The sequence below is a fragment of the Eubalaena glacialis genome, chromosome 3 (genome assembly GCF_028564815.1).
Source record: "Eubalaena glacialis isolate mEubGla1 chromosome 3, mEubGla1.1.hap2.+ XY, whole genome shotgun sequence".
Classification (NCBI taxonomy): Eukaryota; Metazoa; Chordata; class Mammalia; order Artiodactyla; family Balaenidae; genus Eubalaena; species Eubalaena glacialis.
In genome coordinates, this window is record NC_083718.1 from 57,546,315 (window position 1) to 57,552,314 (window position 6,000).

The window sequence follows — 6,000 nt, forward strand, 5'->3', positions numbered from 1 at the left end:
CAAGAGATTTTTAATAAAAGTAGTATTCTTTAATATTAAGGTGAAAAAAGCTTCCAAACCAGTAAATGTCATTATGTCTGAAAATAGAATCTTTATTGATGTAAAAGGATGAGTAATGCTACAATTTGTTTCAGGATCCATGTCATGGAGCCATCTTAATGTTGAGTCTATTACACATGAATTTCTTTTTGTTACTTCAAACACAAAGGTCCAAAGCAGATTCACATAAAATCTTCTTCCCTAAAAATGAAATACCAAATGTATTTACAACATAATGTAAAATAAAAATTATCCACTCAGAATAACTGTATAACAATTTCCCTGATTGATTGATTTTTTTAAAACCTACTCTATTTCAAAACATAAGTTCACTGAATGTGCATTAAAGGTTATTTCCATAACCTTTAAGTTATAAAGGGATTTCAAGCAGAAGTTTTTGAAAGTTAATTAAATAGAATGCTTTGGTAGATTTTTTTCAATTATTCAGAGGCTAGAGATTTAGGTATGAAATATATTCCATAAACTCATAAAGTATGATGCTATTGACTTCTTTATTTACCAAGATAGACAAGTGTACAGCTCATTTATTCTTAGAACAAAGCCTACCTTTGACATCTCGTATTATGTCACATTTCATTATATTGTAGGAAAGAATCTCTAAGATAGAAAAGTAAAATAAATCTCCAAACGTTCCAGTAGCCTTTTTTAAAAAAGGCACAGCTAGGTCAGTATTTTAGAACTTGAGATGCTCTTTTACATGAGAATGTGATCCATATTAGGACAAGCCAGGTCAGCCCACAAATGCTATCTGGGAAATATATAACATTCCTGAAGCCAAGACCAAATGCTTCTAGCAAATCTATTTGCTATACTATAATGTTTTAAAGGTAAAATACATTCTTAGTGATCATTTAGTCTTTTGAGGTCACATGTTTCCCCACTGTACCTCCAAAATAAGATCAGAGTCACACTTTCAATGCATTTCATTTTAAGGAATATTTCTCAATCATCTGTACACCTACCCCTCCTTTCTTCACCTCCTACCAAATGAGCAAAGAGAGAAAGAAGTCCCTCAACACCAAACCACAGGTTAAGGTTGAAGGCCCAAGGGTGCTGATTCTTGAGACTGTACTAGTCAAGTTTCTTTTCATTACAAATGTCAGACACCCAACTCAAAATAACTTACATTTCAATAAAAATTTTTAAGAATCTATTGGCATATATATCTGAAAAGTCCAAAAATACAACGAGATTTAGGCGTGATTTGACCTAGGGATCTGAATGATGTAATCGGGCTTCTTTCCTTTCCATCTTTTACTCTGCTTCCTTCCATGAATTGGTCTTCTCTTCTAACCAGACAGTCTTCCTCCCTGTGACTGGAGAAAATGGCCACTGGCAACCCTAAACTCACAGTATCCTAGCACCATTACAATAAAGGAAAGAGACAGTCTTTTTTTTTTTTTTAATAACCTAACTTTCCAGCTCACTTCTTGTATCTTTTTTTTTTTTTTTTAATATTTATTTATTTATTTAGGCTGCTCTGGATCTTCGTTGCAGCATACAGTCTTCTTAGTTGCGGCATCCAGACTCTTAGTTGCGGCATGCATGCTAGTTCCCCAACTAGGGATCAAACCCGGGCCCCCTGCATTGGGAGTGTGGATTCTTACCCACTGGACCACCAGGGAAGTCCCTGGAAAGAGACAGTCTTCTCCCACTTTTTCTAGCAGAAAAGTCCCAATTTGCTATGTCAGTTTGACTAACATACTGACACCCTCCAAGGAAGCTGGGGTATAAAATACACTGATTGACAGTTCTTATATGATCCCATAGAATAAGAAAGGATGTTTCCCCCAAAAAAGATAAATGCTGGGTAAACAAATAAGATGCATGTAGAACAGAGAGTAAGAAGTGGAGGCAGAACTCTCTTAAGGAAATTAAATATGTAATTTAAAACTGTCCCACAAACAGAAAACAAAAAACAAAAAACCCTCCAGATTCAGATGGCTTTACCGTCCTGAATTCTACCAAATATTCAAGGAGGAAGGAATAACAATCTTACATAAACTCTTTATGGGAGGAAGAAAAACTTACCAGTTTTTTTTATGAGGCCAGCATAACTCTGATACCAAAACCTGAAAGCACACTTAAAAAAAAAAGAAAATTACAGGCCAATATTTTTCATGAATACAGATTCAAAAATCCTCACAAAGTATTGGCCAGTGGAATACAACAGCATAGAACAAGGATAATATAACCATGACCAAGTGGGGTTTTTGTCTTAGGAATGCAAAGTTGGGTCAACATGAGAAAATCAATCAATGTAATTTACCACATTTACAGAATAAGAAAGGAAAAAAGCATAATTATCTCAATAAAAAGCAGAAAAGCATTTGACAAAATTCAGTACTCATTCCTGATAAAAATCACAGAAACTAGGAATCAAAAATAATTGTCTCAGTCTGAAAAAGGACACTAGCTAAAATCCAAAAGGGGTATATTAAATGCTTTCCTCATAAGATCAGGAATAAGGCAAAGACATCTGCTCTCATCACTTCTATTCAACACTGTATTAGAAGTCTTAGAAAGTGCAATGAAATGTCTTCGTTACATTTTAAAAAAGGAGTTGTGGGTTTTGCATTAATGTGCTGTTTCCCCTGTTATTTTAATGTTATACAGTCTTGAATCTGTCAACTCATCCATCTTATCCACAAAATTATGGATTAAGGAAGCTATTCCACTAAAACAATTTTCAGTGAGGTGAGATGGGATCGGGATCATTTTGGAAGCACATATGATCCTTTATGTTTATCTAGCAGGAGGAAATAAAAATAACTCCTCCAAGAACAGACTGACTTTACTGCATCAGTGTAATTTGCCTACAATTGCCCCTTTGTCATCAAGCACATTCACGTCATCACCTTCTGTGACCAGGGACAAATAATGAATATTTCAACTCTTCTTCCATTTCACCTTCTCACTTTTTACAAGCTTCAAGTATCTACTTGAAAAGTAACAGTTCATTATCAAAAACTGCCTTGTTTTTTATTTTTACTATGTCTACATTTTATAACCAATTTATTGTTGTGTGGTGTTTGTTGTGACTGTAAAGTTTATGGTACAGCATGTAAACTTTAAATGTTACTGCATTCAAAGCAATTGTTTTTTAACAACAACATTAGTTATTTGGTAATTGGGAAGATGTTTTCAGCATTTTACATCCTAATATGATAGTTTGTTATGTGTGCATGAACAATGGCCCAAATTATGATACATAGATAGATAGATAGATAGATAGATAGAAGGATGGATGGATAGATAGATAGATAGATCATGAGAGACATAGAGACACAGACAGAGACAGATAGAGATAGAGACAGAGACAGAGACATCCTGGCCAGATGGTGGGCAATGCTGCTGGACTGGCAAGTCTTTGAACCTTGAGCAAGCCAGCAGATGCCCAGCACTCCCAGCGCTAAGGTGAATTCAGAGAGCCTCTCTGCACCAAAGTCTTGCACACCTGAAAAGGAACTCTCCACTTTGCTGAGATTATATTGCGCCAGTCAGTTCCCATCTGCTTCAGTGCCTTGCACAGTACCCAGGGTACCTCTCCCTGCCCATGGTTGAGGAGTTTCTTGCTGCTTTCTAAGATGCAGCTCATCAACCAGCCCTGGAGTGCCGCCTTCTGAATCCCCATAGCCATGAACCTCTACCTGATCATTTCCATTGTTGTCCTGGTTAAAAAAGGAAACCTGTCCAAAATCATCACCTGGATGCCTAATCACCACAGCCTCTTTGGCTGTGAATGGCTACTCCATCTTTCCTTTGGGACAGCAAAGACATACAGTAGCCTCTACTGCCTTCGCAGGTGGTGAGTAGGCTAATGCCCCTCATTTCTCTGAAACCTGCAAATAACTCCTCCGTTGGCAATAACTCCGCCCAGAGAATTTGAAAAAGAATAGATACACGTATACGTATAACTTAATCACCTTGTTGTACACCTGAAACTAACACAACATTGTTAATCAACTGTACTCCAATATAAAATAAAAAGTTAAAAAATAAATAAATAAGTAAACTCTGCCCAGCTCCAGCAACGCTCCCTGCCCACTTCCAGCCCCCTACTGAGATAAAAGTGCCTTGATAGAGATAATTTGGCTTCCCATTTGTGGATCAACCATACCCTGGCCACCTTTAGGCCTCAAGGAGATACCTGTTCTAGCCGGTTCCTGCCCCACCTAACCCACAAAAAGAATGGAGAGGGTGCCTCGGATTTTCGACTCCAAATTCTAGGCTATAACCCCACTTCAAATAACCTCCTCTGTGTAAGTGGTTCTAGAGAAGGATAAATAAACAATAAACAGATGGCTCTGCTTAGGAAACGGGATAATGAATAAACTAATTCTTTGCTATAAAAAAGAAAGAGTTCCACCAGAAGAAAATTTAACCAGAAAGACATTCATTAGGGTATACCTGCACTGCTTGCACTTTGAGGGAGATGAAGGAGCAGAAAAAAGCAAGAAGACATTATCTAAATAGCTAACTATTCTGAATGAATGACTGGCTCTTTGTTTCACATGCCTACGTAAAATAGGCATCAATGGCAAAAGGACTTACCTACAAAAAACTGGCTTAAAATATATTCCATTTTTTAGAAACTGAATTCAGTCAAATGCCAATTTTTCCCCTCCCTTCTGAGTCCATATTTCTCACACTGAAATAGATGGCTATGTCGCCATGTACTACACATGCCCTTAAAAGTATAAACATTTCTCCCCTCCATCATCACTATTTCAAATTTAATTTCAAGTCTTTCTAACAATGGACCAATGTTCGCAGTCCAATGGCTAATCCCTGCTTCAGTCCTGGAAATGACCTCCAATAGGCTGAGAGCAAAGGATCAGATAAAGACACTGAAAATGTAGACTTTCTTTACCTCTTTCCTTCTGTCCTTACTACCACTCTCACCCCACTTTCCAATCATCTTATCTGGAGAATTTTCTCCTCTGAAGAGCCACACCAAAAGTGGCTTATTCTACAAGTCTAAGGGGAAATAGGATTGGAGTGAAAAGTCTGATCTTACACTCCGAAGTTGATTTCTGGCCATCACAAATGCATCTCAGGTCAAGTAGAATGTGAATCATAAAAACTTGGTTACAACTACAAAGGTGCAAGTGAGTCACTGAGATATTTTATGATATGCTTTATTTGGAGAGTGGCCATTCTGGAAAATCTCAGTGAGATGGCTTTTCTCCACAGGACACCAGATTTCCTAAGATGATCAGTACTGTTAAGAGTAATTTGTTTATTCCTTTTTTTTTTTTTAAATAAAATAGCGCACATGCAGGGGGAAATAACTTAGGGAGTTCCTTCCTTCTCCAGGCCCTTGGCCAGTTCTGCATCTCAAAATTCCCTCCAACTGAAGTTTCTTATCTTTCCAGAGTTTCCATGCATATATATGTATATGTGCTTTAATAACAATCTATCTAATTTTATTGTTTTATACAAATAGAGGAATATGATTTATTCTGTATTTTTTAACAATACAGCTATCCCTTTTTAAGAACTGTGTAATATTTCCCTATTGCTATATATTTAGGTTGTCCCCCAATTTTTTTCTCATTACCAGTTATGCTGCAACAACTTGCATATGCATCTTTTCAGACCTGTATGAAATTGGATAAATTCCTAAAAGTGGAATACCTAGATGAGAAGCTTTGTGTATATTGAATTTTAATGGATATTGCTAAATTGTCCTCCACTGAGTAATTTGTACCAATTTGTATGTATCATATTATCCAATTTAAATCCTTTTCAATAATCTGATAGGTAGAAAATGACATCTCCTTTGTGTTCCTTTCTTTGTTTGTTCCAACATGCTTTGTTTTTTTTTGGCTGCTCTGCATGGCTTGCAGGATCTTAGTTCCCTGACTAGGGATTGAACCCAGGCCACGGCAGTGAAAGCGCTGAGTCCTAACCACTGGACTGCCAGGGAATTCCCTC